A 15,735-nucleotide genomic window follows, 5' to 3' on the forward strand; every position below is an offset into this window, starting at 1 on the left:
TCGATATAGAAATGGGATGCATGGGTACTGCGGAGACGCAACTTTTATTGTTAGTTACAAGAGCGCCCCAATTTTTCTTCTTTCCTCGGACAACGAGTCACAAAGCTGTACACTGCTTTTGTAATGTGACGTCTCCTTGTAAGGCTGCAAAGTGCTCAACGTTGCCGACGGAAACTCTAGCCCATAGGGGAACGATTAGCGGGAATTCACGAGCAACCGTAGTTTGCCTGACTTTCCCTTTATTCATTACTTCTCTCCACCTTGCGGGTTTCCGCAGAACTACTACGTCAAACTCTTGCCTTTGCTTCGTGTTGTCGACAAATTCGACTTCGCCCTGCCATCTGCTAGCCGCCTGGTTAGCTCAGATGGTAGAGCGGCTGCCCCGGAAAGGCGGTGGTCCCGGGTTCGAGTCCCGGACCAGGACGAATTTTTCTGCAACTTGAGGCTTTTCTTTCGAGGAACCCGTATGGGTTTCCTTTGTAGCAATTGCTACGAACGGGTGGATGTCTGACTTTCCCTTTATTCATTACTTCTCTCCACCTTGCGGGTTTCCGCAGAACTACTACGTCAAACCATAGTTTGCACTGCGCTGAGGCGAGCGGCCTTACAGCCCGGATGTTAATTCCGACGACCCTTGCTAGTGCCTCTTTTTTTTTTTTTTTTATTTACGTGCAAACGGCACAGCGAGACATTGCAGAAACATTTCTATACGTTATCGGTTAGCGAGATAAGTCGTCGAGAGGCAACAGATCACATCGGCGAACCGACGGTCGTTTTAACACCGCAGGTGCACGTGATTCGAACCGCGCAGCTTGCGCGGCCGCACTTCCCCGTAGACGAGGGCGCCGACAAACGCGCCACCTGCCAGTCTTCACGGCTGTCGCCCCACGGCGTCGTGGGAGGTGGACTTGAAGCATAGAAAGGCGCACGCCGGTAGCGGTCCCTGTGAAGCTAACGGGCAGATAAGAGTGGCGTTTCTAAGGCAGGCTTCGTCACAGGGTAGCGAGCCGACCGCTTCGGTAATTATTTTTTTTTAGCAATCACGCGGCACGGTCTCCTGCGTGCATTTTGCACGAACCCATGAGCCGCGTAACGAGGGATTGCCAAAATATGGAGCGGAAATTCTTTTGCATCGCTTTTGTGTGCGTACTTTATATCTTTTTTTGTCTGTTTGCTTATTTTGGGTTGTTTCTGTTTGCTTTGAACTGAATCTACAATATAAGGGGCTAGAGGAAAAAGGGAAAGAGCGAAAGGAATCAAAAGAAACTGCAGAAAAAAATTTTTTTGGCTGATTTGTTCTAACCATTGGGTTCAGGTGACAGCGCTGTGCTTGTAAAACAGTTTGCGATTGATAAAGTTCTCGGGCCCTACGGTATCGAGAGGCGGAGAAGTAGAATTCTTGTGTGGATCGAGTCGCTTAAAACGGGAGATTCGGTTTTTGTGAGGAGAGAGAGCAAGCAGTAAGAGCTTCTGCAGCACTGATGCTCCGCAAGCTGTTGTTGGCACGTATACATTTCTAAATAAACAAGTAAATACGGAGGTCTTGTTGCGAGCCCTGTATAGCAACGTGTACCCTGACGAGGAGCGGGACATTGAGGACATTGAGGACATTGAGCCCAGATCAACAGTGGTACGTACCACCGAGGCGGATGGCCGAGCAACGTCCCTTCGCGGCATAAACTTCGACTCTGGATGTATTGCATTCGGAACAGCTTGTAAATATGTGTACTTGTAGTGCGTGAATTAGCAACTGATGAAAGAAAAACAAACATAAGAAAGAATCACGAAATGTAAAGAACAAATGGAATGACAGGCCTGCGCGGCCCACTCAGCACAGTTCCAGCGTAAACTGGAGGAGGGGCTTCAGAGAAGCTCCATTTCCTGCTGCGCGCACTAGTGGGTCTTCGCGGCGAAGTCTCTGCGTCCCCTGCACGAGAACGAACTGAACGGCCCGTCCGCTGCCGTCGAAGCCGAGCTGCGGCTTTGTGCTGCTCTCTGAACAACAGTCTGCTGAGCCCGATGTTGCCTGGTTGCCGCTGCGCACGTAGCTCTACGATGCGCTTCTTCAGCAGCGGTTCGTACCTTGAGAGGATGCGCCGTAACGTGTTCGCGAGAGAGTGAACACAGGAATCGAGACTACGCGGTGCACATGTAACATCTCTCGACACGTGGCACGGTACGATACAAGTGCTACGTGCCGGGACACCTGGTGGAATACAACGCAACAGCGATGCATTGTTTGGACGTGTCGACGCTATGCGATGCGCATCCCGCATCGCGTGACAAATGGTACGATACGACGCTGCTGCTGCTGCTGCTGCTGCTGCTGCTGAAGATGACGGTGATTTATTGGCGTACCCTTTGAAAGGGGGAGGGAACAAATAGTCACCGAGCCTGCTTCATTTAATCTGGTACGCTATACATGTTTTTCAATTTAGAATATTTGCACACACTTCCTTAATCTTCTTTTTCTTTCTCATACCTTGTACCTCAACCTAAGCAACTACTACAGGGCGTATTACCTGGTACAATAAAAATTTGGAGGAGCCGTAAGCTTCGCCTTTAAGAGAGTAACGCGATAGCAATCAAAGGTCTCTGACTACTCCTCACGCTGCTCGGCAACTGAAGCGTATATAACCGTAATGTTGACCGGGAAACGCTGACGCTATGGACGAACGCGTGCTTTCTGGTAGAAACCCGGCCTCTTGCGTGGGCCGCGATGCGGCGGAGGAGAGCGCCAGCTGGAGGTACTGTAAGGAACCGGGCGCGCCGCTCCGTGGCCCCCGAGACAACCGCGCGCCTGTGCGCGCACATGGCGGACGCCGCGGCTGGTTTCTGACTGGTAGAAACGCTGGAAAAGGGGTTTCATTGAGTTTTAGCGCAATAGAATTATGTTTTCCGTACAGTCAAATTACAATCCGAGAGCCATCATGTCTGTAGGTTGTGTTTAAATCGTAGTTTACGATTTTTCACGTATTTTAGATTGAGAAATTCCGTTAGTTCAGTATACATTATTTGCGTCACATGGAGGGCCTAGGTATGGGTGGTTCGAAAATCTTTTCGCCGAAACGACGTCGGACGCCGAATTTTCTGCGACACAGGCTCCTAATGCTGTCGCGTTAATATGTAACTACAGTGCAAGGTGTCTACGCATCAACGCGCCGCGCATCTCGCATCGCGATACTCGTCGCACGCTAGGACGCCTACACAGGGCATGTTTCCGCGGCATCTAGCAAGCGCTGGCGTGGCGCAGTGGTAGAGTAGCTGACTCCCACGCAGAGTGCCCGGGTTCAATGCCGGCAGTAACTCGGTGATTTTTTTCTTCTCATTCTTGGCGATAGCTGCGCCGGACACCGGCGGCGGCGGACAACATCGCCAGCAGGAACGGTTATTGCAATGAGCACGTGACAGCTCACCTGTAAACAAGCAATATATTTGCTATGGCTTTCTAAAGCTAAAACTGCAGGATGTGATAAAGGAACTGTTACTCGTTGAATAATTCCGTGAGACCCGGTCGAATAGCGAAATTCGTCCGTAGTGACAGGCCTGCCAAAAGCATTGCTTGCCTTCGCGACACACAGTCCCTTTCAATCGCTTTCTTTTCTTTCTTTCTTTTCTCATGAACTAAGTACTTTCATTTCGAAAGATGACCGCGCCAGTAGCCCCTACGGGAACCTCAATCAAATCGCCTGGAGGTCGGGGAGGCTGCGTTGCGTTCGGTTTCCAACTCGAAACCTACTCGGCTGCGTCTCTTTGGAACTTTCGCTGCCCGTTTCCGGGTGTTCTTTCTCTTTATCGCCATCCCGACATAGCCTGGTTATCGTTTCAAAACGTAGAACGATTCCGAGATAAACAAACAAGAAAAAAAAGGTCGCGATAGACTAAAATCAATCGCGAGCCGTGCAGCCCACGAAAAGGAAATTGAGAGAGAGAGAGAGAGAGCGAGAGAGAGTCGAAGGAGTCCAAGCACGCAAACAAGAAAACACGTCATTTCGTTCTGGCAATCGTGTTTCCATCTTCAATTTTTATTTTTCCCGCGCCGAGCTTCTTTTACCGTTAGCAATTTTTTTTGTCTTTAAACCTTGATCCGAGCGCCGCGCTATCCAGCTCATGGGGCGCACACGCGCGCGTTTGAGCGTAGGGAGGAAAGCGCCAGCAAACAGCAGCATCCGCTCTCGCAGTACATTTCCGCGCACGTATATGTCCATCCGTACACGCGTAAACAAACAGCGGTAGCCGCGGGTATTCTACAGAACGGTACTAACGCTGGCCGCCTGCCGCTTTGAGAAACGGATAGGGCGGGGGATAGGGGCGCGGATATCTGTCTCTCTGTTCGTGCGTGTGTGCTTGTGAGCGTGTGTGTGTGAACGAGAAGAAAAGGAAACCGAGGGCCCGATTTTTATTAGTCCTATCAAAAGTAGCCAACAAACAAACAACAAATGTTAAAATAAAGGAAATTGAAGCGGATGAAGAAAGCAACCGGCCGCAGGTGGGGCACGAACCCGCGCCTTCGCATTACGCGTGTGATGCTCTTACCAAGCGAGTTACAGCGGCCACGTTTTCCCATCCACTTTCTGATGTACGTATGTTTATCTGATAGAACGAATCCGGCAGCACTGATGCCATCCGGTAGCATGCGTGGGTTTATCAACCAGTTGCCTTCAGCGAAAAGAGATCACATAAACGTGACGCCTGCGACAGAAAAGGTGTTCCACATCCGGCGTGAAGGCCGTGAGTGGTGGCGCTGGCTAACACTCCCAGGTTTAGTTCGGCGCGAAGCAGGGCACAGGGGCACGGAAAGGACGAGGACGTGCACTTGCTGTTCGTCCTCGTCTTTTCTCTGTTCTTCTGTCCAGCTTCTCGCTGCACCACCTAACATTTTGGAAAACCAAATAGCCAAAACCACTAGCCTCCTAATGTGCAAGAGAAACGTCAGTTAACTTGCGCTCGCAAGTATTTTCAGTCGCAGCTTTACCTGAACAGTCCTTGCTTTCTTTCGCTTTGTTATTCTCCCTTAGTTTCTTTTCTTTACCATTTACGCGAAAGTAATTTCGCAATCTTCCCCCGGCCGTCATATTGCTACATTCCTTTTGGTTTCCTCGTCCTCGGTCACTCTGAACGGTCATTTCACAACGCACAATAATTTTACTCCAGTGCTCTGTGTAGGCCCGGGAAGCTAAGCTCAGTCGTTTTTTTTTTCGATATCGATATCGGTGAGCTCTTACGTAACAAGCAATTTCATTGTACTTTTACCCGGAAGTGCGTGCACAGGTAAATTGCGACACAGTTCGCTTCATTCACGACGGGGGCTCCCGCTGACGGAATTTCGGCGTCTACTTCGATTTACATACTTCGTTTGATAAATGGAGTACCTATTCATTTACAACCATACGAAGCAGACAGTGGTAAAATAAATAAATAAATAAATAAATAAATAAATAAATAAATGTCCTTGTTGTCTCTTATTTTCCTTCTCATACCTCTTCGGCAATCAAGAAGAGCGAGATGAGAAAAGAAAATTAAGAAAGAAAAATCTTGAAAGAAATACAGGCGTCTTCTCTGTTTGTCGCGCAAAGTTAAGGTATTTCAATAGCACCGCTAGCAGTCGTGTATTTAGATTTAGGTGCACGTTAAATAACCCCAGATGGCCCAAATTTCTGGAGTCCTTCACTACGGCGTGCCTCGTAATCAGATCGTGGTTTTAGCACGTAAAGCCTCATGATTTAATTCACTTCAGTTTATTATTATTATTATTATTATTATTATTATTATTATTATTATTATTATTATTATTATTATTATTATTATTAAAGGTCAATGTTCCCGAACGTTACGCGCTTCTCGATAAGCAATATTTCCGCTGGCTAGGCCAGCGATAAATGTGTATGGGCATACGTTAACGACCCAAGCTCGCGGCGCAAACCATGACGCTACAGTAACGGTCGTATAACCACGCACGGTGATATGGGGCAAACAAACGCGGCGACACGGGACAGAAGAATAAATTACGACATGCGGTCGGTCGCGAACGAAATGTTCAGATAAGCGCGCCAGTACGAAGAAGAAATCGGTTACTTGGGGCCTAACTAGATCGGGATCGCGGGCGACGAAGATTTCTCTTCTTTCATGCCCGCATACGCAAAAAAAGAAAGCTTCTCTATAACCAACGCGAAGACGAAAAAAGAAGCGCGAGTATAATTACAGCTGTCTCGTCGCATACTCGACTCTGAGAATTGCTGCGTGCATCTGCAGACGCTTGCATGTAAATTCTGAAGTCGATGCCCTAAACTATTTCGTGAAGTGTCGGCTTCGCACAGAAGGGATTTATGCGAGGCGTGGAAGACGGTTGACACAGCCGAAATACCCGCTTCGAAATGGTACAAATTACCGAATCATTAAGCATGTTTCCAATTCGCACTTGAAACGCATGTGTGCGTGAAAAAAAGGAAAGAAAGAAGGAAGGAAAGAAAGAAAGATGTAGAAAGAGAAAAACCTCTATCAAAGACGTGCTGAACTGGCTCTGCAGGGAATGAAGCAAAGGAAAATAAAGGCCCTAGAAAAAACTGCGGCTATGTCTCCTCTCATAAAGAATGCTTGCTATTATTTTCCTTTACCAGCCAAGATTACATATTCTGTACTAGGCACCTTCCTTTACAACCTAGAACACTTGACCTTCCGATCAGGTAAGAAGAAGTGCAATTTTTGTCCGTTGTGTCACGCTTTATTTGATGCGCACCCTTTTGATGCGGCTCACTGCGAGTAGAGTGGGATGCGTAATGCCTTAAAGTAGCACTGGAGATGTCGACACGAGATTCATCTGACATATTAGAGGAATTTCAGAGGCTCCGGGTTCCTCTAAGCTCTTAAAGGCACACATATATGAAAGAACACTAGAATTTGTATTAGTAAGTCACCATTTTGCAGACGCAAATAGCACGTGGTGAAAAAAAAATCGGCGGGTTACAGTGATTTTATCTCCAAGTTCCCGTGCTAGCAACCTGTGACGTCGTAAACGCTGACGGAGTATGGTCAGACCTCCTTAATTCATTTTCTTTTCCTTTTTTACTAAGACGGATGCATCGCGTTCTTGCAACCAATCCTGGCAAGCCTTTCGCAGCTTTTCTTTTTTTTTTCTGTGTGAAAGCCAACAGAAAACCAGTGACGCAATCTGCGACGTCAGTGCGGCGACGGTGGCGTCATCATCACGTAACAGCAGCAGTTCTGACGGCGTCTCCTCGGACCTGCTGGATTCTTCCTCTACAAAGAAAGGTGCATCGCGTTCTATGGCAACCAAACCAGGCAAGCCTCTGAGAGCTTTTCCTGCTCGAAAGTCGCCCTAAAACAACTTCTGACGTAATCCGTGACGTCAGCGCCGCGACTGCTACCACTGAGCTGACGTTATCGGTTGTGATGCGAAATACGAGAAAGGAAAGCTTTCCCTTCGCTTTCCCGTCAATTAGTCGGCCTTTTTCCGTCGAAAGAATGAACATAGCTTTGAAAATTTACCTGCCTAAATTTATTTACCTATTACTATCATTACTATTACTACTACTATCACTATTACATTTACTCCTACTATTACTAGTACTGTTACTATTATTCTTCAGTGTCCCATCAAAAACACCCAATGAAGGCAACTATATAGTTTCCAGAACGCACCGAACACTTTGCTGAGAGCTACAGTGCTTCAGCCCGGACGTCATCTACGCGCAGCTGTTAGGAAACAGTCAGTGACAGCCTGGGACTACGTGTTCCACACCAGCAAATACCCGCAATTTTGCTCTTCACAGCGTTTCATCCGTATATTTCCCTCATTTCATTTTGTATACATCGTAGTGGTGAAGGTCCCACGCATTTTCGGCAATGACGGTTTAGGCACCTATTAGCTCTCCCGCACAAAAAAAGCTCCCATTCCATCTGCTTCTACCAAGAGTACATAAAGTGCAAAGCTCGTTTAATTCCTTTCCCCCCCCTCTGATACTGCTTTTTTTTTTCGTTGCTAACGCGCAGGCGAACTCTAAGCAAGGTTCACTTTTTATGCTGGTGAGTGGGCAAGTAGATCGCAATTACCTGTTACTCTCTGCCTTTACAATATAATTTCTCTCTCTCTCTCTCTAATGCCCAGTTGGGAAAGCCTACAACATCGCACATAGGACATAATGAAGGGGAGAAAGAAAAAGGACAAGATGTCGATTATCTCATGCTTCTTGACACACTAGGGCAACGTTCAGCTTTACGTAATCGAGAAGTTAACGCACGGTCGAAAACGGGACACGTTAATCTGAAAGAGCAATGCCTCAAGTGGCGCCACTGTGTCGCTATGAACGAGAAAAAAAAAAAAAAAGAAAGAGAACATCCACCGAACACGGTCCAAACCTTCCTGGCCGTTTCGCTCCAACTTCTGCGAATTACAAACAACTTGCGTTGCGAAATAAACCACCCAAAACTTGGCAGCGCCCAACTCGATAGGACGTGGCTCGCTCAGGGTTTGCACCCCGGGTTACGGTACAGAGCAAGCCCGCCGGTACTTCGTATCGCGGCTGGTCTCTTTTTCCGCTCGTCTCGGTGGACAGGCGTCCATCAGACAGACAGAGAGAGAGAGAGAGAGAGAGAAATAGAAGAGAGGAAAGGCAGGCAGGTTAACCAGACGCACATCCGGTTTGCTACCCTACACTGGGGAAAGGGGTGCAGGGACGAAAAGGCGTGCGTCAGGTTTTCTCGCAAGCACGCGGACTCTTTCGCTAGAAATTTCTCACAGGGACAGTCCGATACATACTAGCACATTGCGTTTCTGAGCGAGGTCTACCAAATGACCTCGGAAGCACCAACTTCGATCCCTTTTACGGAACTGGATGTAAGAAAGAAAGAAAGAAAGAAAGAAAGAAAGAAAGAATAACGGAAAGAATAACAGAACGAAAGAAGTACCAGAAGAAAACATACAAAAAGTGCACAGCGATAGGCTGAAGTGGTCAGCGCGAAACAAGCAGGACAGGCCCGAAATAAGCCTCCAGACCACCGGTCACTCTCAGCATGTATTCTTTTCCTCCTTTTCTTCTTTCTTTCACATCTCCTGGGTGATCCTCTTCGAAGGACATGTCGATTAAGCAGTTTCTCTCCCGACCGTCCGATCCGGTCGGTGGAAATTCACCAGCTATATAAAAGCGGGCTGGCAGTCCCTCTTTTCTCTGCCGAGAACGGTCCCCCAAGGAGCGGAAATCGGCGGCAGTACGCTTGCTGCTTTGTTGTTACCGACATCGCGAGACACCCTGCTTTCCGCTCTGCCTACTGTCTTTCCTCATCCTCCTCCTCGTTATTTTGCCGTCCCGTATTATTTTTACGCCGTGTCTCCTTCTCAGGCTGCGTAACCGCGCTCGATGGACCCCTTCTCGGTCTTCTCGCCCGATCCGCATTAACATGCTTTTTCTTGCGCCACTGAATACTTTGTTCTACAGATTGTTTCGTTATATTTTGTCCGCCATGAGCTTCCCGTCTTTCTTAATTGCTTATTTATTTTATTTCGTCATTTTCGGGCTCTGCTCTTAGGGCGTATAACTTGTTATGTATAGTATCGGAAACATTTGTCCTCTCTTTGCGCAAAAAACTGATAACTTTCAAATGGCTTTCGATCCGTATCGGTAGCTGCCTTGGCGGACCTTTATAACAGCGCGGCCTCTTCTGGCTTCGTCGTTCCTGTTTCTTATTTTTTATTTATCAAGAAGCAATACTTTAAATCTTTTTGTCCTTTGTTTGTCGAGGACGGTTTTAAAGTGTCAACTGTTTCTTGTTGCAACTTGTTTCTTGTCGATTAAAGAAAACAGTTGTTTGAAATGTCGAGACCTACAAAGCACGGCGTGTTTTCTGCGCGCTTGCGTAAACCAATGACTGAATGAACGAACCATTTGCTTGGTCAGGATGGCTACTTCAATTAAGTGGGCATGAGGGTGGCAGGAAATTAAATAATAATAATAATAATAATAATAATAATAATAATAATAATAATAATAATAATAATAATAATTGCGATAAAAATGAAATGACGCGCGCAGTTGACCTTATAGTCAGTTATCTTCGCTGTAACGCTTATTCGTTGTGTTGTGTGCTGTCAACATTGGTCGAACGAGGTAAGTCGTTGTAGCCAACGTTTCGAGAAAGGGCCCCGCTATCGTCAGCCCAGATGAAGACAAGTCCGCTCATATCAACGTCGGCTCCAGTTCGAAACACCTCTTGTCCAATCACTGTCGACCACTTCAAGCCTCTATCCTCCTCTGAACGTCTGTCTTGTCTGAAATGGCGAGCTATGGGTTTTTACGCCACGTCGTGTCGGAACGTCACGCCGTGCCACTCGCCGCAGAAATCCTGATTCGATAAATTGCGATTGCTCATGTGAATTCAGATGAAATCGCTATTTTTCTATTTTCTTGTCTTTTGTTTGCGGCGCCTATTCCAGTTCTCATAGATGTTCGTCGAGAAATCGTATTTCGATAAAAAAGAAAAAGAAAGAAAAGGCGATGTCCTTGTTTTAAAGAGCTGATCAGAATTGTGCTACGCTAAGCTTGCGTTCATTTTGTTAGTTGCCTTTTTAAATGTTCGGGCATTTCAGTCTACTAACCTGTCGCAGGTTGTATTCTCAAAAAAGGAAGTAAAAAGGAAATGCTACTAAAAAATGTTCAAATAAATTGCGTTCCATTTAATTCCGACCTCCTTTATACTCTTCTAGAATTATGTTTCAAGCATCTCTAATTCATGAGTGCCGACGCACAGGTAGGATACAAGTAAAGGTATAATTGAAAGGCCGACGAAGCCATCTTGCATTAGAACCCTCTGCACTTGCACTTTCAACAATATACAATTCCCTAGATGGTACAGACCAACTCGCACAGAATAATTCGAAAAATTACTGCAGCAAGAAAGAAAGAAAGAAAGAAAGAAATGAGAGGAAGTCACCTAAGGGCCCAGTACGAGCACGAGCTCACAAAAAGGAACAAAAGAGAACGTATGTGCAGCACAAACGGCGACGGCCAGGGAGGTACGTCCACGAATCGAAAGAGAGAGAAAAAGGAACCTTTATCCGCACGTTCAGTCGCCCATCGCCGGCGCTCGTAAAACAACAGCGCGGACAAATCAAGCGTCGTGTTCGCGCGAGCTTCGGTCCCGGCCGGCACACAACGGGACCCTAAGCCGCGGTCGGTGCTGTTTCGGCGGCGGCGGGCGGGCCGCTTCGCTCAGTCCGGTACGTTGCCGAAAAGCGGCACGACCGGTCGGCGGACACGTAATTGAGAAAAGCAGCGCGTGTGCGTGAGGGAACTCCGCGTCGGCCACGCGCGCGCGGGGCCCGCTCGCGTGGCGGCTTCCCCGCCTGGCACCGCCCTTCTCGCCCAGCGCGCGCCTCGGTCACGGGACCCGTTTTTCCCCCCGGCAGACAAATCGGATTCGGAAGCGCTCGAGCGAGCCCTAGCGTGCCGGCACGAGCGCTGGGGGAATTCCGGCGCTGGCGTTTTTTTTTTTTTTTTTTTAAGGCACACACGCGGGAGACCCCGGGTCCCGCTGCACCGCGAGACGGTCGGAGCCGACCACCACGCACCGGTGCTGTAAGGGTGCTGCCCGGGTGCTGTTCGCGGCAGTTCTGCGTGCACTGCCCCCCGGAGTGCGCACCGCCGTCGGTAGCGCCCAGGAGTGGATGGAGAAACGAGATGATGATGATGATGATGATGTTGATGATGACGACTGTGTATATCGCCCATGTAAAAAAATATGAAGTAAATAAATAAAGTGCGAAAAAGAGCACGCGCGCGCGAGAGAGAGAGAGATAAAATTCGGTTGTTGTATGCTGTGAGAGATCTCGAAGTTATTTTTTTTTTATATGAATAAGTAAGGAGATCATGGCACCAACGTACGGCACTGGCTACACCGTTTCAGATGGGCGTCATAGAAAAGCATCCCATATTGTGGCATCATCGCATAACGTCATAAATATGACATAATATTGGATAATATCGCAAGAGTAAACACAAATGATGCATGATAAAGTTCGCTTATCTCTATCGTTAAGAGCGGAGTCAATTAAGGCAAAAAAATATAATCGGACGATCGTGACCAAGATTATGTTGAGGAGATGCCAAACTGATATCTTCGTCTAAGCGTGTCAGAGCATGTCATGTGTTCTCGCACTGTACGGATGTTGCTGCGAAAAAATTTCAAGCGGAAAAGAAATTTGGACAAGCTCTATGTTTACCAAACAGACCCCCAGATTTGAGTATGTGTCAGTCTAGGACACTGAGTGAATTTAACATAGAAAGAGAGATCGACGTCATAGCATAGTGAGAGCAATGTAATGAATTTTCAACAATATACTGATACTGCATCTCTTACCATTTACGTTGATGAGTTCCCGCAATGCATTTTTGGAACATTTCAACGATAACTAACATTACTATTATGAAGGTTTACAGTGCCGGTATAACGCTCCTAAAGGCAATCATAAGCGAGAGAAATTCGCTGCAGCCTAACTTCGGCTCCTGATTTATTTATTTGTGTACATAGAAAAAAAAATGAAAGTTTGGCCACCGACATTTCACTGTAGATATTATCTTGGTATAAGTGATTCTTAAATGCAACCGAGACGTGACGGAATACCGGTAACATTACTTCCGCCAACTCAGTGAAAGAAGAATAAAACCAATTACAGGAGTGGACGAGATGTGCCTTTACATAAATGTGTTGCACATCAAAGGATATCGCGGCATTTCTTAGGTGACGACAGCCATGTGCTTTTCATTTTTTTTCTTTCTGTAAGAGCCTTTATAAGCGCTAAATAAGTTGCACATGCAACGAACAGGAGCAAAAACGCAGTTAGGGTTCACGGTCCTTCATTTTTCAGCCTCACTGGCACAGAAGATGAACGTACACGCAAAAAAAAAAAAAAGTACGGAGACAGGTGAAGAGGCCCGGGAGTGGCTCCTCGAAGGGGAGGGCGGTCAAAAGCCATGAGTCGCCTCGCACAAGGAATCGCAAGGGCCTCGCCAAGTACGCTGTCCGCGACAGCAGCGTCGTGGGTGCGTGTGACCCCTTTCAGCCTTTTCCCTGCGCCATTCACTTCTACGCCAGGAGCCCTCTTGGCCGAGTCTTTAGCGGCAATTTAATTTGCGCGGGGGGAATTGAATGCAGTGGGCCCGAGCGTAATTACCTGCCTGTCCCCGTCTAAAAGAAGAGCGCCCCAGGAAACCCCGCGGGCTCCGAGTGGTTCCACCTCGCCGACCCGCTGTCTGTCCCTTTCGACTCCGGCTGTCTCGGGCTCTCGAAGAGGCCAAGCGCGAAACGAGGCCCCCGCGGACGCACGCGGTTTTTATTTTTATCTATTTTCATTCTTTCTTTTCAGGGTATGCCGCGAGGTACAGGTACGGGATTCCAAGTTGATTCTCCCCTGTCGTGCTCGGCGAGGCTTGTAAAGCGGCGGCGCGGCGTTGGGCTTCACAGGAATGCAGCGTGTCACACCGTGCGCAGGGTGGGGGAGGGGGGGAGGTCACACGCGTGGCGTGCAGGGAAGCCTAACCGCGTGATTTCAGCCTACCGTATTCATGGCTCGACCTGAATAATGAAACTTGTGAATAGTGAAAGAGTGACCAGCCACTCGCGCGTCGTATGTCGTCTAGCGATTGTGTTAGTGCGCAAGTTACACAACCTGACAGTGGTTAACGACATGCTAGTAACTCTATTTTCATTCGTGGCAGTCACTTAACTTTTCGCGCTGTATCAGTATATCAAGAGTTAAACTTTCGAGAAACATGGCTGGAACGTTGGCATGATGAGCGGCATCGGAGCCAGCTGTGGAAGAAGACGACGACGAACGCGCGAGCGCATTCGCGCGGTGACGCCGAGAGACGCCTACACTCAACCCAGGAACGGGCACCTGAGAGATACGCTAGAAAAAAAAAAAATCGGCAGAGACAATTGAGACTGCTTGCATGTGGGAATGCAAAACCATTATGGTCGCTTTGGTGAAATGTGTTTTTCTGCGCATTCCTCGTCCGCGCAAGCTCTCGCCTCCGTTTTAACAGCTCTTCGGTAAGTCCAAATGAAAACGCGCCGTGTTTCAACGCGCTCGTTTGCCCACAAGGAGTTCATAACTCGAAGGACCACTCAGCGGCATTCAATCGGACACTAATGTTTTTTTTATTATTTTAGACACACATATTATACACCCATGACGTGGCACCACCTCCTACCCATTGGCTGCGCAGTCACGCGCCCAACGACCACGCACTAGGCCACACGTGCCCAGACACTAGGCCACACGGGCTGGTGCCCAGACGTGGACTGGCTTTGCCGACTGTTGGCAGTCAAAAAATAAATAAATAGACGACCAAGGCAATGGCGATGTCCAGCGCTTTATCAAAAACCTGACTCTTCAAAGAAATGGACTGCACAAGTTGTCAAAGAATCACAATGTGCGACCCCTGCTCTGACGAGCAGTACAGCTGTTGATGAGATGAAAATTGATGTACAACGGTCATTAATGACTGTTACGCGTGCGCTTGTGAATAACTAAACACCCAGTACTCTACTAGTACACTGAGTGCAGTGCTGTCGTCCCCTGAGCACGGGAATACTCGACAAGCCAACTGTCCATTTCGTGCATAAATCGAAAAGTGGCCTCTACGACTGTAGCCACAAAACACAGTGCGCTTCTTCTAAACAACTGCTTGCGCGAACTACACACTTCAGCGTGTTATCGATTTCGTAGCTGCGTTGTGCCTCGACCTGATGGTTTAGTACTCTCTCTCTCTCTTACTTTATCTTTCACCTTCCCCTTTTCCACTTCCCCACAACAACTTAACAAACCATAACCATCAGGCTGACCACCACACATTTTTTTTTGTTGCTCTCTCTTTCTCTCTCTATCATTCTGATAAAAAAAATTTAGTGCCCTTCCACTCTGTGAAGAAGGAGAGTCTTGGGATGACTATATTGACAACTATATTTACGGAATGGAGGCACATACCCGTAACTTCGTGGTCGTGAACGTCTTTATTTTGTCTCATTCGTTACCAAAGTGACCATAGTTTTGTAATCACTGCGGTACGCTGCGATCGGTTGTACTGCTATGCTAGACACGTTCTTGCCAAAGGTTAAATCTATACACGACCGGTGACGCGTGGTCGGCGCATATTGTATTTGTATTATGCATTAAGTAAAAACCATGCCACGTTCCATAGATTAGAGGCGTTTATTACTACAGCTGGGCAGGCAGCAAAACAAGATAAGTTACAGGAATAAATAGAACACTGAGAAAACCGGGGTACGCGTTATAAGGTTATACGGATTATCAGCCAGGCAATCGTAGGAACACCGAAGATGCGCATATGCTATATCGTAAGACATTGCCGCGTGTCATGCACATCACGGTTTGTACAGTGTTTGGGTGCACCGTTTATAGCGATATGCAATAAGGAACTAGATGGTATCTTGATGACACGTAGAGCCTAAGTACAGAGTGCGTATGATACTGTGGCATGACTTAGGCGTTTGTCAGTAAATACACCGCCACTGCAGTAAACTAGTTGGCCATATATGGAGAAACGACTCGTAAAACGCCGCGTTTTATCATCACAACAACGAAAAATCATTCCGTACATTGCCACAAGGAGATGTGCACACTAACTGAGGCGAAACAGGAAGTCATAGACCCTAAATTAAACGAGTAATGCGGAGTTGTTGTAGCCGCTATAAGGAAGTAAT

The 15,735-nt window shown here is 47.5% G+C and overlaps 1 protein-coding gene and 1 non-coding gene across 3 annotated transcripts in view; one reads left to right on the top strand and one right to left on the bottom strand.

Annotated features, from left to right (window-relative positions):
- The window catches only part of LOC126530707 (irregular chiasm C-roughest protein-like), a 385,268-nt gene that overhangs the window by 166,956 nt on the left and 202,577 nt on the right, over window positions 1–15,735 (bottom strand). The gene's annotated exons all lie outside the window — the stretch shown is intronic.
- TRNAS-GGA (transfer RNA serine (anticodon GGA)) lies at window positions 351–425 on the top strand. Its single transcript has one exon. It is a non-coding gene; the product is annotated as a tRNA-Ser (tRNA).

This window comes from Dermacentor andersoni, chromosome 5 (assembly GCF_023375885.2).
Source record: "Dermacentor andersoni chromosome 5, qqDerAnde1_hic_scaffold, whole genome shotgun sequence".
Lineage (NCBI taxonomy): Eukaryota > Metazoa > Arthropoda > Arachnida > Ixodida > Ixodidae > Dermacentor > Dermacentor andersoni.